The sequence below is a fragment of the Panthera pardus genome, unplaced genomic scaffold (genome assembly GCF_024362965.1).
Source record: "Panthera pardus isolate Hobbes unplaced genomic scaffold, ASM2436296v1 HiC_scaffold_20, whole genome shotgun sequence".
Taxonomy (NCBI): Eukaryota; Metazoa; Chordata; class Mammalia; order Carnivora; family Felidae; genus Panthera; species Panthera pardus.
In genome coordinates, this window is record NW_026526766.1 from 59,291,578 (window position 1) to 59,304,929 (window position 13,352).

The following is a 13,352-nucleotide window of genomic DNA, read 5'->3' on the forward strand; positions in this document are numbered from 1 at the left end:
TGGTAAATTCTTGCTGGCCTGTTGTGGATTGTCTTTGTATTATGTAGATAAGCACCTGCTCAAGGCCACAGTTACCACTTTGTTCTTGACATGGGACATCGGCTGTTTCCAGGCTTTCTGGATGCCCTTAGCCTGCTGTCATTCATGCTGCCTGTGGAGAGGATCTAAAGCTATTTGTAGTGTCTGCACATTTCTGAAGCTTTTCTGTGAGGTTCTATCTGAGTTCTACATTTTTCTTTAGCAATCTTAGGTAAGGAAATGTTCTAGACATGCTTAAACCTGCACATGTGTCCATGCTGCAACTGGAGTTTTAAACCAGTGATAGATTGGCCTGGACTCTTTAGTAACTGAAAGTGACCAGAAAGCTTTGTAGTGTGTTCCAATGTCATTATGCGGTGGGAAGGAAAAATTTAATAGAATTTATTTGAAGGTAAGCAACTGGACCAAAACATAAAACCATTTTATGTTTATACCCTGCTGACATTAGACTGTTCAGTAAACTGGTTACACACTTAAGAACGTAGAGGCAGGGCACCTGGGTGGCTCAGTTGGTTAAGCGCTTGACTTTGGCTCAGGTCATGATCTCACAGGCTGTGAGTCTGAGTCCTGCATCGGGGTCTCTGCTGTCAGTGTGGAGCCTGCTTTGGATCCTTTGTCCCCCTCTCTCCCTGCCCCTCCCCCACTTGTGTTCATGTGTGTACACATTCTCTCTCTCTCTCAAAAATAAATAAACATAAAAAAAAAAAAGGGAAGAACATAGAGGCAAATTCCCACATAAAATAGTGTTCAATCCAGTAGTATGTTAAAAGAGCAATACATTATGACCAAGTTGGTTTTATTTCAGGAATGTAAAAATGGCTCAGATTAGTAAATTCATTAATATAATATATCACAGCAACAGATCAAAATAAAGATTTTGGCAGGAGTTCAGGTACCCGTTCACACAAGGCATTTTTACTCCCCTAACCCAGGTGCCAAACAGAAGTCGATAGGACAAGGGCAATGTCTGTTTGGGATGGCTATTGATGCTACTTTGAGAGAATTATGCTCAAAGAAGACATTTGGTTTTGGGATGGTGACAAGTGTGCTTCACAGAACTAAAAAGCCACATTGCTTCATTCTGTAACAGCAGGGAAGTTCAGCCCTGAGGGAAAAATTTCTTGAGTGTGTCAGAGGGTACTGAAGTTCAAGGTGACAAGACTTCCGTTTAAGAAACTCTTCAGGCTCCATCTGTAATTCTCAATGGGGTCTATCAAGGTGCTGCTAACACCTGGAAAGGGAAATCGCTAAAAATTGGAGCAGCAAAAAAATGTAGTTCAATGAAAATAAGACCAGACATTCTCAGGGCATCAGGGCAAACATTGGGCTCGGCTTCTAAACATCTCAGGACCACAAGTGATTTTGCTGTTTGATTCTTCAAGATGGCTCTCAGTCATGTATTTTTTTTTTTAACAGTCCTATTGAGATAGAATTTATATATAATATCACCAATTTGAAGCATACAATTTAATGGGTTTTGACAAATGTCTTCAGCTGTGCACCACCACCACCACAATCAAGATAATAGAACTTTTCCGTTGCCTAGAAGTTTCCTTGTGTTTCTTTGCAGCCAGTTCCCTTTACACGCACTCTGTCATAGGCAGCTGCTGATTTGTCTTCTAGATGTGTTTACTGTGGGTCTCTGGAGCTCCCTCTGTGTGGCTCCCTCATCTTTGGCTTTCTGATACTACAGATTCTAGTTGGCTTTGCCACCTTGAACTCTAATCTGTCCCTCAACTCAATAGGTCTGCTGCGCTCAGTGTGGGTCCTTCTCCCTGTGATGTGGCCTGACTCTAGGCAGTCAGGTAGGACAGCCATAGATCACCTCTGGTTTTTCCTGTAATCACAGTTCTGATTTTCCTGAATTCAATATCTGTAAATGATGCTTTACTCATTTTGGTGGTTTTTAGTTGCTTAGGCTAGGAGGGCAGTTTCTGTAGCAGTTAATCCTTTTTTTGAGAGAGAAAGAAAGAGAGAGAGAGAGAGAGAGAGAGAGAGAGAGGTGGAGGGGCAGAGAGAGAGGGAGAGAGAGAATCGTAGGCAGGCTCCATGTTCAGCTTGGAGCCTAACTCAGGGCTTGCTCCCATGACCCTCAGATCATGACCTAAGCTGAAATCAAGAGTCAGATACTTAGCCAACTGAGCCACCCAGGAACCTCTATGGCAGTTAATCCTTATGAACAGAAATGGAAGTGTTTCACTCATGTTTGCTATTTGCCTGATGATCTCATGTTACCTGGAGTCCCCAGAAGAAAACGCTTCAGGTACATGGAGGCTGGTGGCCACTCCCTTGAGGGAGATGTACAGTAACCCATTGCTTTCTCAAGGCATGAAGAAATATATGAACACCTTTTAATGATAGTAATTCACTTTGAAATAATTTCAGATTCAGTGAAAAGTTACAAGACCAGTTGTACAAAGAGCTCCCATTATTGTCAACTGCCCCAGCAAAGTCTCTGTTCTGTCTCTGGTCCAGGACCAATCCAGGCCAACATGGTTCTTTAGTCTCCTTCAATCTAGAGCAGTTCCCCCCCCCCCCCCCCCAGCGCCCCCCGTCTTTCCTATTCATGCAATTCTCTGACAGTTTTAGAGGGGACAGGCCTTTCATTCTGGGGTGGGTTCCTTAGTCTGGGATGGTCTGATTCTACTTGTGTCCAGATTCAGGCCCTTTGCCCTAAAGAATAACAACAATATAATAATAGCTAATGAGCATTTACATGCCAGGCACATGCTAAGCATTTTACATATTTTAACATAATTTTCAAATGCTATGCATTAGGTACCATTAATTATTCCCTTTTACAGACGAGGAAACAGTATTTGTGGTAATAGTTTTGGAGCAGGACACATTAGACCCACCTATTCAGATCCACCTTCTTGAATACTTAAAATCTTTTACAGTTACTGCAAAATATAAAAAATAAAAAATAAAAACCTGTAAAAGACATTAGCCAAAGAAGAGTTAAAGGCAGTCAACAAAAGTGGTTTGGATTTTTTTTTTTTTTAATTCTGTTTGTGGCAACTAATGACCCAGAGGTTCCATCTGATGCTTTAGTAGATAATGCACCTTAAAATCTGCAACCGTTTTAAATTGGGTCAAAGACACTTATTTAAAGCCACCAAAGTTGTCAAAAATACACTCCACTAAACCTCATTATTTCTACCCATCTTAGTTCAGGTCATGAAAGGAAAATGAAAAGTAATGACTAAAAATGTCAACCCAGTCAAAGCCATCTGAAAATTTGTCAGTGCAAGGCCCAACCCCAAAGAAACCTAGAATATGATCTCTGTGTATAAAGAAAAAACCTACCACAGACATTATTAAAATATGAGAACTAATGAAACAATTTTGATACTGGCCAAAAATTATGAGACTAAAATATTTTCAAATACTCCTGAGAAAGACCATAATTTTCTCATGTATTAATTATAAATTAAGCACTGTCTATCAGTCTGTTTCAATTCTTAATGAGTATTTTTATCTGAGTTCCTTTTTATTAAATCTCTCTTGGGAGAGGAATGGTGGATTTACAGATATTTTACTACGGCCCATTTATTACGGGCCATTTGCTATGGTCATAAATTTTGTGGTTGAATGATGAGTGAGGAAGGAGTGAAGCAAGAAGTGGCTGGAGCCTGAGAAACAGGGTGAAATTAAAGGTGGGCTTGCACAGAAAACAAATAGCTCTTATATTTTGATACAGCTCAGAATGAGCTCTGAAAATACCACATTAAAAGGTCCTTTGAGGGGCACCTGGGTGGCTCAGTCGGTTAAGCATCCGACCAGCTCAGGTCACGATCTCACGGTCCGTGAGTTCGAGCCCCGCGTCGGGCTCTGGGCTGATGGCTCAGAGCCTGGAGCTTGCTTCCAATTCTGTGTCTCCCTCTCTCTCTGCCCCTCCCCCATTCATGCTCTGTCTCTCTCTGTCTCAAAAATAAAATAAAAAACGTTAAAAAATTTTTTTTAAAAAAAAAGGTCCTTGGGGCGCCTGGGTGGCTCAGTCGGTTAAGCGTCCGACTTCAGCTCAGGTCACGATCTTGCGGTCCTTGAGTTCGAGCCCCGCGTCGGGGTCTGGGCTGATGGCTCAGAGCCTGGAGCCTGCTTCCGATTCTGTGTCTCCCTCTCTCTCTGCCCCTCCCCCGTTCATGCTCTGTCTCTCTCTGTCTCAAAAATAAATAAACGTTAAAAAAAAAATTAAAAAAAATAAAATTAAATTAAATTAAAAAAAAGGTCCTTTGAATGAAAATAGCAGCACCAAAACGGACTGCTTCACCCATACACTTATCACAACATTCACTTCAGTTCACAGGATTTGTAGCACTCACAGGCATAATTCTGCCTGTGTTGGCTTCTTCTGAAGACCCTAAAAGCCATGGATTAGAATCCTGAGTTGTGAGGCCAACATGCTGAACCAAGATCCTGAGCTAGTGAGTGAACCTAGCAGTCTGCCTGGCATCCAGCTCTCACTGAGGTTGGGGGTTCTCAATTCATCACTTAGGGAATGACTCTGCCTAAGTGATTAAAACTGTTTTTATGTTTTGTTTGTTGTGGGTGTATGTGTGTGCACTCTTGGTGCAATAAATAGAGATTAACAAAACTTTAAGGAAATCTTCAAAAGACAGTTAAATAGTAGTGGTGGGAGTGAGCAGAGGAAATACTAGTGTCCTGTTGGGAATGTGATTCCAGAAGTCACAAGCCTACCTGTTTGAGTTCATTATTTTGGTGGTTCAGCAATGTTTGGGAAAGTATGGCAAAAATAGCTGATTTCCCTTTCTTCTTCCCTGAGTTTTTTCTGAGCACATGGCTGCCCAGAAGAAAGACTTTACTTCCCAGACTTCCTTGCAACTAGTTATGGCTGTGTAATAAAGTTCTTCCCAATGGGGTATAAGCGATGTGTGCAACTTGGAGGTTGTACCCTAAAAGGGAAGGGGCGTGTTCTCCCCTGCCCCTTCCACCTGGGCTAGGATATGGACATATGGTTAGGCATCTTGGGCCAGGCGTACAAGGGAGCCCCACGATGGCAGAGCAATAAGAAAGAAGACTGTGCCTCTGATAATGTGACAGCCAGAGCTGCCATACCAGCCCAGACTTTTTGTTTCTTAAGTTCATTTATTTTGAGAGAGAGAGAGAGAGAGAGAGAGAGAGAGAGAGAATGTGAGCCAGGCTGGGGGGATGGAGGTGCAGAGAGATGGAGAGACAGAATCCCAAGTAGGCGCCACACCATCAGCACAGCGCCTGATATGGGGCTTGAACTCACAAACTGTGAGATCACTACCTCATGAGATCGTGACCTGAACTGAGATCATGAGTCAGACACTTAACCAACTGAGCCACTCAGGCATCCCCAGCCTGGACTTTTATACACAAGAGAAATAAACTTTTCTTTTGTTTAAGCCATTGTTAGTCTGAACTTCTAACGCATGTATGTAGATCTATGTCTTAACTAATACTGTAGGTAAGTCAAGGATTCATTGTAACTCTTTCCATGCTCAGCTCCATCACCAGGCTGTGAGTTCCTTCTGATGATCTCTCCCTGTGTTTCCCTCCAGTTCCTCACGGTAACCCCAGCACTACCCTGGGCCCTGACACAGAATTGGTGCTTGTGAATATTTATTGTATGAGTGAATGAATGAATGAATGTGCTGTGATGTAAACCAGCCTGTGGTGGGAGCTGTGATACATGGATCAGAAGAGCTATGGAGGGAGAGCTGCCTCCCAGTTCGGATTTATGTCTTAGGAATTTGTTGTGTTCACAGAAAACCTAAGTAACCACATAGTGATTGGTTTTCTTCATGTGGTGAAGGTCTGGGGGTAGGTGGTTTCTGAACTGGGTTTGGGGGTTCAGTGGTGTCAGACCTAAGTTTCTACCATTACTTAGCCTCTTTCTCTTGGTCACAAGATGGTAGCCAAACTCGAACTATCATATCCATGTTTCAGGGAAGCAGGAAGGTCAAAATGGCGAAAGGGAAAGCCAGCCAAGCTTGTGCCCTCCTAAAGGGCTCAGGCTGCTCCCAATAATTGCAGGGCCCCAGGACAAGAGTACAAAAGGAGACTCAGCTGCCATGTGTTTATCTATTTAAGAGCTGTAATTCAACCCAACGTACTATTAAATAACATATATTCGTCTTTCTGCCTTGACAAATACACATTCAAAATGACAAAAATCAAGAATATATGTCAAGCTATAATTTTTATATGGCTGAAACTCAACAAATCACCAAAGACAATTGCATTTAATTATGACTGAACATATCTGGGTATACTGCTGATGAGCTGAAAAAGTCTGAATGAATAATAAAATCAAGGTACACATAATTCATAAGTTATTATATATTTATTTCATAAAATTTATTTTTCTTTCATCTCAACAAAATTCAATAATTATATTATCAAGATTTTCACAAATTTGGATTCTATTGACAATAAAGGTCTGAAGCAGAGTTTGGCAAACTGCAGGCCCACTGCCTGTTCTTGTAAATAAAGTTTTATTGGCACACAGCTATGCACATTCTTTTACATATTGTCCATGGCTGTTTTCATGTTAGAGCACCAGGGCTGAGTAGTTGTGACAGAAACTGAATGGCCCACAAGCCTAAAATATTTACTCTCTGTCTCTTTAAGTAAAAGTTTGCCAACAATGATCTAAGGGATTAAAACATGAAATGTAATTATAGTGAAAGTATACAGGATTTGAGCATATTTCCATCTATAAGTGTAAGTTAAAAATTAGCATAAGTTAAAGTGAACGTGAAAACCAAAGAATTAAAGCCATTTTTCATATACATTTTCTAGAAAAGTTATTTGTCTTCTAAAGAAGCCATAATTATCTAACAAATTGAAAGATAAAGTACAAATTATAACTCATGAAAAGTAACACCATTTAAATACATTTATTTTGGAAAATTTAATTAAATCTTATTAAATGTTTCTCTGAAAGTAAAACTTGGCATGCTATCATTCAACATCCACATGATTGCCAAGGCACATGCTTTATATCATGCTTTGTGCACATTCTGTCTAGACCTGCATATATGCAGATTTGAGAGTAATGTGAAGTGTTGAGGATGGCAACATGTTCTTCAGCTACCATGTACAACCGTTGTGAATGCCCTGCTAATAGTGAGTACTTCCAGGAAGGGGACTGGAGCTGGGAGAGAAGCAAGAAAATGGATGCTTGGCTCAACAGGGAAATGATATTTTGTTGTGTAAGAATCTAACATTCATTCTATGTGCTGGGAAGGAATTAACAAGGTAACTTGCTTTTTATATCACCTGAGCTCTTCTGCCATTCAGTCCTTCCTGATTCCTGATGCAAGGACTCACTCATGTTACCTCAGGCTTCCAGGCCTGTGCTCCCCTAGTCCTTACCATGACTCCGGAGGTAGGACATGCTCCTCTGCTCTAAGCAGTAAGGAAACCGGGGCTCAGATGGATGAAATGGTTTGCTGGAACCCATTCAGATGTTAAGTGGGAGAGGCCCTTTATATGTTCAAGATGGGTGAGAGACGGATTTAGCAAAGAGCCGGTGTGGAGCAGGGGACAGAATTGCACTGGGTATGGGGAGACCTGTGTTTAGCCATGGCTCCATACAAACTTGTTGTAAGACTTTAGGCAAGTCACCACACCTCTCTGGGCCTCAGTTTCCACATAGTTACATGAAAGAATTGTAGGATAGTATTTTCAGTCCCCATGTTCCATAACTCCAGGCAAGTGTGTGTGTGTGTGTGTGTGTGTGTGTGTGTGTGTGTGTGTATACATATATATACATATTTGTACATATATATGTATACACACACACACACACACACACACACACACACACACAGTAAAACCCTGGACTGTGAGTAACTTGTTCTGTGAGTGTTCCGCAAGATGAGCAAACATTTCTAATAAATTTTAACTTGATAAACGAGCGATGTCTTGCAATACAAGTAATAGGTGACACTGAATGTCACATGATCACAACTGAGCCAATGGTTCTTGAAATTTGCTTTGATATACGAGTGCTTTGGATTACAAGCATGTTTCGGGAACAAATTATGCTGGTAAACCAGAGTTTAACCTCAGTGGTTTACTAAGACTTCAGGAACAACCAAGAAGGCAGGAGGCACCACTCTCCCCCCACCCCTTGCCCCTACTTCCTGCCTTTATGTCTACATTTTGCCTGGGGCCAAACAGGGTGGAGGGAGGCCCAACTTTGTCAGCAATGCTGAGGGGAGAAGAGAGTCAAGTAGTTAGCTAGGATGTGAAATTAGAGTATGAGAGAGTGCAGGGGAAGGGAAGACCCCCGGGGGGAAGTGTCTTCCCACTTCCAACATCCCTGAGATGCCACCTGGGATTGTTCTAGCTGTGAAATTTTGATGGCAAGGTTGGTTTTCACTGACAGTCATATGTACCCAGGAAACAACCTGATTTCCTTCTAATACCTACTCCCAGTGGGCTGGTGGGTTCCTCACAGCAGTAGGCAGACAAAAGGCCTGAACTTAATGTCAGGAGTTCCAAATCTACCAACCTGCCTAGTCACTGCCTCTCTGGGCTGCTGGGAAAATCGAACGTCCATTGTATTTTACTCAAGTGGCAAAGAAGACTCCCAATGGCTACTGTAGCTTCCATGTACCCAGACCTGAGCCTTGTGCTTTAGTCCCTTGCTACCCCTACTGTGGTCTGTGGCCTGGTAGCCTCGGCATCCCCTGGGAGCTCATTATAAGTGTAGAGTCTGCTGATTCATGTGCACACTCAAGTGTGAGAAGTTCTACTGCAGAGCCCATAGTTCCTCCCCACAGGGCTGAGGACCCACCTAGAGTCTGACTACTTCTGGATTTCCCTCTGGCATTTGCCATTTGGAGATTTCCTGCCTAAATGGACCAAGCCTACTTCCAGAACCTGTATTGGCCTCTTCTGCAAGGCTGTTGCACCTCTGGCCAAAAGGGGTGCTCAAAGAGTGACTGTAAGAGTTGCCAAGGAGCTACTGGGGTGAAGTAGACCTTGGGCATGGGGGCTTGAAAGTCTATACTTGAGTGCACAAGACCCTCACGGTGCAGGATGGAGTCAGGGCAGGAGAGGTGGAAGGAAAGGGAGCAGGTGCTGTGGGCTACAAAACTCCCCTTTTACTTGTCCTGGGTCCTTCAGTTGTCAGAGATAGGCCTGTGTGATTTTTATGAAATAATGTTTCTAATTATAGGTTAGGTAGATATCTATGGCAGTCTATGATTCCATCCCCCCTCCTTTTTTTGTTGTTATTAAATGATCCTTTATTGAAATATTTTCCTTTGTAGATTTTTAAAAAACATCTATTTATTTATTTAGTTATTTATTATGAATGGGGGAAGGGCAGAGAGAGAGGGTGAGAGAGAATCCCAAGGAGGCTCCATGCCCAACACAGAGCCCAACACGGGGCTCGATCCCATCACCATGAGATCATGACCTGAGCCAAACCAAGAGTTTGGACACTCAACCAACTGAGCCATTCAGGCATCCTTTCTCTGTAATTTTTAACTAGTTGGGAATTCCATTGCACCACTGTTGATGTCATCATCTATGATGTCATAAGGGTGGTGGCCATCAACATTGTAGATTGGGCAGACCCAAGGATTTCCTTAATGGTTCCAGAGAGTTCTCTGGCTAAAGATAGGTGCTGCATCCGTCGGGCAATGTTGACAATCTCATCAAAAGTGATATTTCTGGAGCTCCTGGGTGGCTCAGTCAGTTAAGCATCTGACTTTTGATTTGGACTCAGGTCATGATCTCACAGTTTGGAATTAAGCCCTGTGTGGGGCTCTGTGCTGACAACGTGGTGCCTGCTTGGAGTTTTGTCTTCCTCTCTCTCTGCCCCTCCCCAACTCATGCACACACACACTCTCTCTCTCTTTCAAAATAAATAAATAAATAAATAAATAAATAAATAAATAAATAAATAAATAAAACATTTTTTTAAAAAGTGATAATTCCACTGTTATTAATGTTTTTCTGCTTCTTTCTGTCTCCTGGCAGTTCCTTGAGGGCTTTGATAATCAGGGCAGATGCAGAAAATACCACTTCAATTGGGCCTGTCTGTTCTGAATTGTCAGTTTCACTGTACTCCTCAGACCCTTATAATCACTGGTTGCCTCGGCAGTGTCATCACCAACTGTTTTTGGAGACAGACCCAGGGGGCCAATCTTCAGGGGCAAGGCAGACATGGCACCGACTTCCCCACCAGTGCACCTCGGATACATGACTTTGATCTCCTTGGTGTTAAACTTAGGCAGAATGGTGGAGGCAACTGGTGTGAGATGAACCCAGATTTGGTATGACTGAAGACAGTTGCACCTTTGCCTCCTCCAAGCCAAAAGCCAAAAGTATGATTCCACTCTTAAGGTGGGCATAGGTAAAAGGTTTCTTAGAGGAAAGTAGAATTGGAGCTGGGCTTTGATGGATGAGTAGGAGTTCAGCAGGTAGAGACTGAGGGGGATAGGACATATGAGCAAAGATGTAGAGGAAGTATGAGGCATTTGTGGGGAAAGTTGTACTTTATGCTGGAGTATCTTCAGTGTAGTGCCAGATCATTCAGGTGAGACTTTGGTGACAGGAAGTCCTCGAAGGTAATGAGAAGGGAAGCTGCAAGTAAGAGCAGTATTTTAGGAGGAACTTCAGATGGAAGTGTGGGGAGTAAGTTGGAGGAGGGGAGAATATCAGCGTGGAGACCTGTGTCTGACCTGATTTGAAGCAGAAACAGTGGAACTAGATGTAGAAGTGGATTCCAGGGATATCAGGCAGATGTCTGCCAGGACTTGGTGAGCAATTGGATGGAGGCACAGTGTGAGTGAGCAAGAGATGCCCTAAACCTTTAAGCCGCCGTGACCAAGGAAGGTGCCCTCACAAAGGTAGGAGATGTTGAGGCTGAGGTGCCCAGAATAGAGGTGGGGAGGCACCCAGGTGAGGAGCCCCAGAGTGGCCCAGTTGGGGGATAGATTTGGAAGCCATCAGCAGGTAGATGACCAAAGGAGGGATGATAACGTGAAAGGAGAGAGGGTGAGGAAGACCCTGAGAGAGCAAGGGAGAAGACTGTCCTTTAGTCTGCACAGACAGGTACTCAGAAATGAGGGCCTGGGAGGTCACCAGCAAAACCTGACCTCTCTTGTATTAGGGCACTAAAGAGGCCTCTAGTGCCACAAAGACAACCCTCACCTCCCTGGGGAGGATACCAGACTGGTCACAGAGGGGCACTTGTGATCTCTTGAGGGGGCTTGAGAGAGGGTGACTTGGAGGCACAGGTGCAGTTAATAGCCTCCCCCTGCCCCAGAAACCATCAGGGCTCTTTTGGCTACAAGCCACTGGAAACCCACCCAAAGTGAATGTATTGGCTCCTGTAGCTGGATATAGGGCTCAAATAATGTTATCAGGATGCGTATCTTCCCTCCTTCCCTCCTTCCTTCCTTTCTTTCTTTCTTTCTTTCTCTTCTCTCTCTCTCTCTCTCTCTCTCATTTCTTCCTCTTCAAGATTGACTCGTTTTCTTTTTTTTTTTTTTAATTTTTTTAACGTTTATTTATTTTTGGGACAGAGAGAGACAGAACATGAATGGGGGAGGGGCAGAGAGAGAGGGAGACACAGAATCGGAAGCAGGCTCCAGGCTCTGAGCCATCAGCCCAGAGCCTGACGCGGGGCTCGAACTCCCGGACCGCGAGATCGTGACCTGAGCTGAAGTCGGACGCTTAACCGACTGAGCCACCCAGGCGCCCCAAGATTGACTCGTTTTCAAACAGGCTTTGCCCTTTGGTTCTCAAGATGACTTTTTGCAATGCTTGGGCCTATAACCTCTCACAAGCAAAGCAGAAAGGGACAAGAATCTTTGCTCAGCATTCCTAGCAGAAGTTATGATGTTCATTCTAATTGGACCGCCTTAGGTTAACAGCACTCCAACCCAATCACTGTGGCCCAAGGAATGTGATGCCCATCACTGGCCAGAGGGTAGAGGTCTACCCAGACAACCTGGACTAAGAGTGGGGGCTCATGGGTTGTACCTTATGAAGAAAGAATATTGTGGAAGCAAAAATAAATGTCCACTCCATCTTCCTTTCCCAAGAGAGTTCTCCTATAAGAAAGAAAGAAGGAAAATTTCCAGCAGCATAAGCAAGTTTGCAGGGCAAAATGATAGTTTCATAGTTATTTTATTTTATTTTTTTTTTCTCAACGTTTATTTATTTTTGGGACAGAGAGAGACAGAGCATGAATGGGGGAGGGGCAGAGAGAGAGGGAGACACAGAATCGGAAACAGGCTCCAGGCTCCGAGCCATCAGCCCAGAGCCTGACGCGGGGCTCGAACTCACGGACCGCGAGATCGTGACCTGGCTGAAGTCGGACGCTCAACCGACTGCGCCACCCAGGCGCCCCCATAGTTATTTTTTTAAATAAGGAACAGACGTGATATAATAGTTAAAAATATTTATATAAAAGGAGGCGAGAAACCACTCTGAGTGTGCAGGAAAACACCTGCATCTAGAACCACAGAACTGTATTTAGCTTTGAGCTTCCTGGTGGCAAAGCAAAAGAAACCCCAATAACTCACAGAGATCTTGTTGGCTGAGAGAAATAGATGCACTGAGCACTAATGCTGCACCCAAATAAGGGACGTTACATAACGAAATCACAGCATACCTTGTTAATTTATTTAATGTTTATTTATTTTTGAGAGAGAGCAAGCAGGGGAGGGGCAGAGAGAGAGAGGGAGACAGAGTATCCGAAGCAGGCTTTGTGCTGACAGCAGAGAGCCCAATGCAGGGCTCAAACTCACAAACCATGAGATCATGACCTGAGCTGAAGTCGGGTGTTTAAATGACTGAGCCACCCAGGCGCACCCATACCTTGTTGATTTTTATGTAAGATGCTGAATGTTCTTCTGTGGCTCCCCTTATACATTTCCTCTTGCTAAGTGGACAGCATAGCATAAGCCAAAGATCAGGGGGGTTTTACAGACCCTATACCTGCTTTCTGCTGATTTATTTAGATCCAGGAATTTAGGCTGAGAGAATCAGGTGAATGGCTGGGTCACCATCGGATTCTCCAAGCTGCTTGGACCATTGGGGGTTGCTCTCTCTCTCTCTATTGGAACATTAATGCAAAGGGAAAGGTCTCATTTGTAATTAATCAAGCAGTAGTGAGAGCAAGTACAGGGAGCTTGCATTGATTCCTAACACATCAAACAAAATGGCGCCCAGCGATCGCAGCCTTGGAGAGGATTGCCAAATTGGATTAGCAAACCAAATGTCGGTTTTAATGCCTGAGAGATGGACGAGGCACTTATTAAACAGTCCACAAGCAGGGATGTTTCGAGTAC

At 43.5% G+C, this 13,352-nt stretch overlaps 1 protein-coding gene and 1 pseudogene across 1 annotated transcript in view; one reads left to right on the plus strand and one right to left on the minus strand.

Annotated features, from left to right (window-relative positions):
• Nucleotides 1–13,352, plus strand: part of ALDH1B1 (aldehyde dehydrogenase 1 family member B1) — a 240,842-nt gene that overhangs the window by 77,180 nt on the left and 150,310 nt on the right. The window lies entirely within an intron of this gene.
• Nucleotides 9,531–10,352, minus strand: LOC109269845 (60S ribosomal protein L12-like; annotated as a pseudogene).